Below are 9,862 nucleotides of genomic sequence, written 5' to 3'. Positions count from 1 at the left end.
TAATTATAGATTTTTTTTTGTAAATCTAAAATAGTTTAAAGATAAATTTGTAATTTAACCTTCGTAGAATTTTTATTATTCAATGACAGAATAATGATATTTTTGAAGAAAAAAATTTAAGGGCATTTTAGTCCAAAAAACTGGTAATCCAATAATATCTAAGAAAAGTGAGCTAATGATATTCCTGGTAATATACCCAAAAAATCCACTATTGATAATATAAGATTACCGAAAATGACATTCTTAGCCAATCAAACGGGAAATATGAATTCTATTCCCCCAACTAAAACTACCCTAAAAGTTATGTAAATTTATAAAATTTTAGAAAAAAAATAAAAATAAATTGTTAAATATATATATATATATATATATTGAAACTTCCAAAGGAGCGACAATTCCCGAAAACCTATCTCAGTCCATCACTATCTGCTCTATCCTATCCAGGGACTGGCATAGAACGAAAGGCAGGCCAAGCCTGTACTTCCATCAAGGAGAAACTGACTTGACAGGCTTATCAGGACTTGATGTTTTGTTTTTAGAGTTAGGTTCATGGAGCGGTTGAAATCTCCAAAGTTTCAGCCAAAACAAAAGTGTAATAAAAAAGGTAGAAAGTAGATACCAATGCACAAGTAGAGGCCCGATCTAAATAGACGATCCTTTATGTCGTGTATCCATAGCAAAGCCCAAGTTTAAATGTCCATTCCCATCAATCCAACTTAAACAACCCGAATTCCAATATCGGAAGAAATGTGGGTCAAGCTTTCCCAAAGCCATGGCATAATTGACCCAATACCGTACGCGGTTTAATTATGGGCTAATTATTTAAGTAATATAACATTAAACAAATTATTTAGAGATCTACGGTAGTTATTACAATGCAAGAAAAACTACATAATATGTCAAAATTGCTCCTCCCTTCTCTCTTCTCAAGGAAACATTAAAAAAATTCTTTCATTTTCTCTCAAGCCAAACAACACACAGAGTTTTATTATTATGCAGTGCTCCTATTTGTTAAATTATATTTGACTGTAAAATTGCCCCTCTTTTTATATATCCATTTTCTCGCGTACCGTTGTCACCACCGTTCGACTCAGCTCGTGCTTGTGGATGAGGTGGAGGTGGAGGCAATATGTGTCTTTGACACGTCCGTGCGATTATTATTTTTTAGAGAAAATTCAAAAGGAATTTTTCTCTGAAAGAATAAATGAAAAAATGTGAGAATTTGTCTATCTGGTATTTATAGGCTACTAAATCTATACGAATTTTATATTTGCAGAGAGTAACAGTTGTTTAATTAGTTGTATTGATTTACGTTTGGATGTATATGAGTGGTTTTTCAGCCTTGTTCAGAGTGAATAAAGGACTTTTGTTCAGGTTCATTCGTTTAATTTCAACAGTTTTAAAGTTTCAAACATGAGATTAAATTTAGAAATTAATTAGATTTATATATGATTTTTCTTTTGACGAATTTACCCCTGAACCAGGCCTATAAATAGAGAGCTTCATATCACTCTGAACTCACTCAAACATCTCAACTCTCTTTAAAGCTTTCTAAGTTTCTGATTCTTTCCGGCGAGGAGCAGTACTACTAGCAGTCTACCGCCTATTGGAGCGATTACACACATCGGGACGAATTCGTTTATAAGGTAATGACTTTTACCATGACACAGTTTAGATTGATCAAATATTTTTTTTAATTAGTTTTCATGTTAGTGCTAACGGTGTGATTTTGCAATCAATTTTACCTAGATCCTTCTTCATTTGCCTCTATTTCTCTCAGCTTCAATACACAACAAAAATCATCATCTTAAGGAATGATTTTGCAGTCAATTTTACCTAGATCCTTCTTCATTTGCCTCTATTTCTCTCAGCTTCAACACACATCAAAATCATAATCTTAAGGAATGATTTTGCAGTCAATTTTACCATATCCTTCTTCGTTTGCCTCTATTTCTCTCACCTTCAACACACAACAAAATCATAATCTTAAGGAATCGAAAGAGAAAATAAAATGGGTTCGGTTCTATCAAAACTGAGCTTAGATTTTGGACCAAATTTTGTACCCAAAAGATTAGTAATTTCCTCATAGAGGTTTCATTGATCGGAACCAATTCCGATAAGGCTTCGAGACTCGAATCTTTAGTCAACAAATTGGAAGAAGAAATGAGAAAGATCGATGGTTTTAAACGTGAACTTCCTCTTTGTGTCCTCCTTTTGAACGATGGTTCGTTTCTTCAATCAAATTAAAATCCCACGTTCATTAGGATTTCTGGGTGATTCATTTGAATCTATTCAATGGTGATTTTGGATATTGTTTGATTAAAATGATTTTAGCTTTGAAAGAGGAATCAATGCAATGTGTGGGGAGACGAGTTGAGTCGGTTTTAGAAGAATTCATGTCATTGAAGGAGAATAATCACAATGACGAAGAAGAAAAACGATAACGATTTCAGTCATAATTATTTTTTAAACTTAATTGTTTTTAAAAAAGCGAAGTTGTGATAACCATTTTTAGTAAAACAATTAAGTTTAAAAAAATAATCATGACTATTTCAATTGTAATAAATATAAAGAAAATTGGATGCTTTGGTTCAACTATGGAATACTAATGATGGTTACAGTAAGGTACCCTGTGATTATCTATTTTTTTTTTTTAAAGTTTGTAGTTCAATATGAAGTGAATTTTTGGACAAGGTGATTGAAAAGCTTTTGGACATGGAAGAAGATGGGATAGACATTGTCCATGTCGGAGAAGTGGAGAAAGGGGAAAAAAAATAGATGTTGGTGTTTGGGAAAGGGAAGGTGGACGGAGGAGGGGAAGGGAGGGGTAATTTTGGTATATAATGTAATTTTATTTTTTAATTGATTTTTATTTATTCATATAAAATAAATGGTGACATGTCGTGTTTTGATTGGTCCATGAATTTTATTTTTAACAGTATTAACGATTTGAGGAAAACGGGATAACGATTTAAAGTTAATGGGGTAAAATGTCTCAAAAAATACTTTAGGGACAATTCGATACAAATGGTATAATTTAAGGAATAATGGTGCATTTAATCCATATTCGATCATTAAGTTAAATTAGATACCTCAAAAGCTCATCATAGAAGTGATATTTGCAATCTATTTTACTTAATTCATAGTATTAAGATTAAAACATTTAATATTGTAACATCCTAAACTTAATTCAAAGAAGGATTTAGATGTTATATGAAGTTATTGAAGTGATTAATAATTTTCTAAAAAACCTTATTACTAAAAAAAATTTAAAACACAATAACATTAGAATTCAAATTTTAAACGTTGTTTAATAATTTAGGGTAAATTACATGTTTAGTATCAAACTATCAGTTTTGTTCGTTGTAGTACATAAATCAGACTAAAGCTGATAATTTATTCAATAATTTATGATTTATCACAAATTTAAGGTTTTATGATGAAATCATAAATGAATCAATTTTGGGGTTTAACGAACAACGAAGATAATAGTAATGACAAAGATGAATGAGTGATTGTTTGACAGGATAAAAATAACAATAATGACCATATATGACTTATAATAAAAGTTTATAATTAAATATTTTAATATTAAAATTTTTTATTTTAGAGAAATTTAAGATTTATTTTAATATATATATTATTTCAAACTTTGTTTTAAATAAATTTTTAAAAGACTATAAACATTATAGGTGTCAAATAATAATATTTTAACGGGTGTGACAAACCAAATACTTTAAAAAATAGCATTGAAAGTCTTAGATATTTTTTTATCAAAACACATTCTAAATACTAAAATAAAGAATTGATAACATAAATCAACTTACTTTAATAATTAAAACAATTATCATTTCTTGAAATTTTGACTGTAAGAACAAATTGAATTAAAAATGTCACTCTTATTTCAACAATACTGTATACTAAAAAATAACTACATCATAATATTTGAGTGTTAAATTATTAGTTTGATTCCATGACGGCTGATACAACCCTAAAGGTCGATGAGTCACAGATTTCTTCTAGATCCTTATCTACTCTCCCCATTTATTCTCTCTAAAACATCCCCCTTAAACCCTAGAACTTCCTCTACTGCTTTACTTCAGCCACTCCGCCACCATGTACCGCTTTGCCACTTCCCTTTCCTCCAAATCCAGGTAAACACCACCACTTCCTCAAATCTATCTCTCTTTTATCTCTAATGTAATATTTTCATTCTTTTCTAATCACTTCTGCTCCTTTCTAACGTGTAGGTTGGCTAAGAACAATGCCCAATTGGTAAGACTTTTTTCTTTCTCTTTTGATCCGAATGCCATTTCTCAGTTTTTTTTAGTAGCATGTGATTGTGATTCGGATATTTGTTTTATGTTACAGGTTGGGAATAGATTGAGTTGGAGTCGAAACTATGCGGCTAAAGACATTAGATTTGGTGTAGAAGCACGCGCCTTGATGCTTAAGGGTGTTGAAGAGCTGACCGATGCTGTTAAAGTCACCATGGGTCCAAAAGTCTGTGCTTTATTCACTTTTCGTGTTCTTCTGCTCCCATTTCCTCATCTTCTTAGATTGTGGCTAATATGCGAATATAAAATACAATGTAAAATAATAAATTGTTAAGATCTTGCAAAGTATTATTATATACATATAATATGCATTTTTTTGAAATTAAACCCTTTCTTGAAGTTGTTAAATTAAAGTTAGTTGCTTCTTTTTTTTTACTTTTGTACAGGGGCGTAATGTTGTTTTGGAACAAAGTTTTGGAGCCCCAAAGGTGACAAAAGATGGTGTTACTGTAGCCAAGAGCATTGAATTTAAAGACAGTTAAAAACACTGGTGCTTCTCTTGTTAAGCAGGTCGCAAATGCCACCAATGATGTTGCCGGGGATGGTGAGATTCATAATTTTACTAGCCTATTAATTTACTAAATCATGTTTGTTAATATTGTTGGTTCGTGCTTACCTAAAAGCTTGGATGGAAAACATAGAAAAGACCCACACTTTATTGAACTCACTAAAGGTATTGATCTTCGAAACGATGGCTCTACATGATCCTTCTATCAAGGAACAGACTTCATTTTATTGTTTTTGTTATATGGAACAATCTGGGTTTTCTTAAGCATAATGTAAAGCTTATGACATGGGGGTTTTTACTAATGTAAAGCCTGTGCTGTTTGCAGGAACCACTTGTGCTACAGTCCTCACCCGGGCCATATTTGTTGAAGGGTGCAAATCAGTAGCAGCTGGAATGAATGCAATGGACCTCAGACGAGGAATTACAATGGCAGTTGATGCAGTTGTGACAAATCTGAAGAGCAGAGCACGGATGATCAGCACATCTGAGGAAATAGCTCAGGTTTGCTTTGACAAAAGCAGCTTTTGTACTAAAACTGGAAGGTTGAACATTCTAGACAGGGCCGCCATTGATCTGGTGTTTTGTGATTTAATTATTACTTGTATTATTGTTTCCACTGAAGGTTGGAACGATATCTGCTAATGGAGAAAGGGAGATTGGAGAGCTCATTGCCAAGGCTATGGAGAAAGTTGGCAAAGAAGGTGTCATTACCATTGCTGTAAGTCATTTTTTGGATTATTTTCCTTTTATCCCTTTTCTGTTACTTGAGTCATGTTCTTTATTTGCTGTGCTGTTTTCTTTCAGATTGGATTTGAGTTATTCAGATGTATTTACTTTCTTTCTCCCTTAAATTGTTCAGGATGGGAAAACCTTGGACAATGAATTGGAGGTTGTTGAGGGGATGAAGCTTGACAGAGGCTACATATCCCCTTACTTTATCACTAACCAGAAGAACCAAAAATGTGTAAGTGTGGTTTGGCATATAATATCTGGTGTTTCCTTGGCATTATTTGCCAGGAAAAGAAGGGAAATTACTTCTAGTCTGCAATGTAAACGTCATAATATTTTGACAAGTGATTGGTTTTGTTCTGGTAGGAATTGGAGAACCCACTCATTTTGATCCACGAGAAAAAGATTTCAAACTTGCCTGCATTGGTTAAATTTTTGGAATTGTCCTTGACAGTGAGTGGTTTGAGGAGAAGTGCACATTTTTTTATCATGTAAGTAAATCATTTTATCGCATTCATAGACAAATTTGTTGTGTTGTTCCAGAAGCAAAGGCCTTTACTAATTGTTGCCGAAGATCTTGAAAGTGAAGCACTTGCAACTCTCATTCTGAACAAGCTTCGTGTTGGTCTCAAGGTATTGTTTAAACTTCTCTGTTTCTAATTGTGGCTATTATCTTAGTTCTTGCTACCGAGATTTGGATCTTTATTTTCTTGTTGTGGATGGTTTGTAAGGTGTGCGCTATTAAGGCCCCAGGTTTTGGAGAGAATAGGAAAGCTGGTTTGCAGGACCTTGCCGCTCTCACAGGAGGCGAGGTAAGTTTTCTCCCTATCTCAACTTAAGACTGTCCAATACCACTGAACTAATAACCACCATATCCCATGACCTGTTTTCTTTATAGGTAGTAACCGAAGAGCTTGGTCTTGACATCGAAAAGGTGGGAGCAGAGGTGCTAGGCTCTTGCAAAAAGGTTGGCTAATCAATACATCTTCAGGCTACAACAGCTTAAATGAGAATCTGCCTTACTCTCAGTTTCTATAGTCCCACCCCTACTCTACCATATTTTGGAAGGTTTATTTGTTAATTTTGTAGCTGATTTCTATTGCTTGAAGTGTATTTTACAGTATCAAAAGATGACACAATCATCCTTGATGGAGCCGGGGACAAGGATGCTATTGAAGAAAGATGTGAACAAGTTAGTTTCATTGCTGCTTTCATGTCTTTTACAATTATCAGGCTTTTCTGTTAGTAAGAATCAGCTAATGTCTTGTGGTTATGCTTACAGATAAGATCTGCTATGGAACTAAGCACTTCTGATTATGATAAAGAGAAATTACAAGAGCGGCTTGCAAAGCTTTCTGGTGGTGTTGCAGTTTTGAAGGTTAGTCTAAGAGTAGATTATGATTCATCAAAATTTGTCACGATGAATCAATGCAAATAAACTATGGAATAACATAAAACAATTTGATTGTTGCCCCCTGAACGTGTGCTCTTCAAATAAAGCTCTGATGGAAGCTTGTTTTGTAGATTGGAGGAGCAAGTGAAGCAGAAGTTGGTGAAAAGAAGGATAGAGTTACTGATGCCCTAAATGCAACTAAAGCTGCTGTGGAGGAAGGAATTGTTCCTGGTATGCTTTTAATTTGGAATTTGACTGCTATTGGTTGATTTTGTTGGATTTATGATGTCATATTCATAGGTGGTGGTGCTGCCCTTCTTTATGCCTCAAAGGAGCTTGGAAACCTGCAAACTGCAAACTTTGATCAGAAGATTGGCGTTCAGATCATCCAGAATGCTCTTAAGGTTCCAACTGGTTATCCTTATATTTATTGTTTCCAACGCAATGTTCATTTACTGAATCTTTATTCGCAAACATAATACATGGCATTTTTGGAGACAAATCTCAGGTTAAAGAACTGTGTAATGCTGTTCATAACCTTTTTGTAGTGTATGCTTAATAAGATAGGATCTCAATTAAAAATTTCGATCTTTACGAAGTGAGCATATAATATGAAAAGTGCAGAGTGTTGTGTGTTAGTTAACATTTTGAATGTCATTTCTACAGATGCCTGTATATACAATTGTTTCTAATGCTGGGGTTGAGGGAGCAGTGGTTGTTGGTAAGCTATTGGAACAGGATAACCCTGACCTTGGATACGATGCTGCTAAAGGTTTTTTGTTTTTTCTTTTTCTTTTTCTTTTTTTCCTGCAGGAAAACATTAAAAATATTAGTGGTTGTGAAATGGAATATGACGATCATCTTTGTGGTAATGTTTGTGCAGGTGAATATGTAGATATGGTAAATGCGGGAATCATCGATCCTTTGAAAGTCATAAGAACAGCTTTGGTAGATGCAGCAAGGTGATGTACATATGAGTCTGCCTTCTTTTATTCTCCCTTGGAGAGCCACTAATGACTTTTGTGGACATGCAGTGTGTCTTCCTTGATGACCACAACAGAAGCAGTCATCACTGAACTTCCCAAGGATGAGAAGGAAGGAACAGCGACCCCAGGTGGCGGCATGGGTGGCCTAGATTACTAGACCTTTCATAGATGGGAACAAAAACTGATGAGATGAGAATATTTTTAGGCTAATAGACCCGGGGGGGTGCTGGAATTATTGGGTTGAGAACATTTCTTATGTCCCATTTCCATCGAGTAATTCATTATTATTTTTCTTCCAGCGTCTGGTTCTTGTTCAAACATTCTTCTCCCTACATTAGCGGTGATTCGTGGTCAGGGTTGGAGTGGAATATAAGCTCAAGCTTCACATAGAGTTTGCTTTTGCTTAATTAAACTAAATTAAGGTCGTCCATGTTTTAGATATTAAATAATTTTTACAGAAAAAGCTAAATGGACTTGCGAGGTAAGTATGTTTTTCTAGTACGGTGATGGAGAGCTCTGCTAAAGAGTGGTGCTAGAATTCCACATGAAATATAATCTAGCAGTGGCATCATTGGGACCTACGAGATTTCTATGCCATATTACATATCATTTCATATGTATTGTCATATCGCCTTGATTTCTGAGTTGCACAAGAAATAATGATAAGATATGCTTTAATTAATCCACCTTAAACCCAACCAACACTCTAATGGATCCTTAAAAAGAAATGGCGCTGTTACTCAAAATTTGATTTCGTAACAACTAATCCTATTTAATAGTTACTCAGAAATTTAACATACATTTGCATTTATATGTATATTATTATTATGAGAAAATAACCTCAGTGACCAAAAATCCCATATAATATACGATTTTAACCAACTTTTTCCGGATTTGCCAAAATGACCAACAAAATCGCAATGCGATCGCTAATTCGCAACACGATCTCCATTATCGCAAATTCGCGTTGCATTTCGCGTTGCGATAGTTGGAAATCGCGTTGCGATGGTATACAATGTCGTTGCGATTTTCCCAATTCGCAATGCGAATAAGTAAATCGCAACGCGAATTGGGAAAATCGCAATGCGAATAAGTAAATCGCAACACGAATTGGGAAAATCGCAATGCGATACTGACTATCGCAATGCGATAATACAAAATCGCAACGAGATACTTACTTTCGCAACGCGATACTGACTTTCGCAACGCGATAATACATAATCGCAATGCGATTTTCAAAGCGCCATTAGTATCCTGGCCAAGTATTTTATTTTTAAATTCCAAACATGAATATTAATATATTGTAACACTGAACTGTCCACAGTATATCCCGTAATCGCAACTCATAACCTAAAACCTAAAATCACAACTCAGTCCCATCTCCATCTCTCACTCTCTCACCCATCTCTGACGAAATCCGTCCCCATCTCCGACGAAATCCGTCTATCTCCATCTCTCAGAGCCACCCTCACAATCAGAAATGGAAAATCAACCAAATCAACCAACGAGGGTTAGTTTTTTTAATTATTTTCTTTTTGAAATTTTTACATTATTATTAGGTTTTTCATATTGAAATTGATGATAAGTTTACTGGTAATTTCAATAATAGATTAACCATTTCACTTAGATTGCTTATTAAATCAACCAAGAATCGCAACGCGAAATGCAAATCGCAACGCGATTTTAGTTTCGCGTTGCGATTCTCTCGTTGCGCTAGTCATTTTCGTGTTGCGATTTTCATTTTCAGAAACTATTCTTCTTCTGCAAATTGAAACTTGAATGAATTGCATTACTTCAACCAAAAAACAAAGACAAATACGAAATTCACAGTGTTGCATATTTAAGTTTGAAGAATAAACTACTACTATTTATGTTTATTATTGTTTTTGGTATATCTTCACAGTGTAGT

General features: G+C 34.2%; 1 pseudogene; it reads left to right on the top strand.

Annotated features, from left to right (window-relative positions):
* Nucleotides 1-4,035: 4,035 nt before the first annotated feature.
* LOC120119856 lies at nucleotides 4,036-8,150 on the top strand (annotated as a pseudogene).
* Nucleotides 8,151-9,862: the final 1,712 nt, after the last annotated feature.

This window comes from Hibiscus syriacus, unplaced genomic scaffold (genome assembly GCF_006381635.1).
Source record: "Hibiscus syriacus cultivar Baekdansim isolate YM2019G1 unplaced genomic scaffold, ASM638163v2 tig00110332_pilon, whole genome shotgun sequence".
NCBI classification, from domain to species: domain Eukaryota; kingdom Viridiplantae; phylum Streptophyta; class Magnoliopsida; order Malvales; family Malvaceae; genus Hibiscus; species Hibiscus syriacus.
The sequence above is the reverse complement of the archived record's forward strand: the minus strand, read 5'-3'. Positions and strand labels throughout refer to the sequence as shown.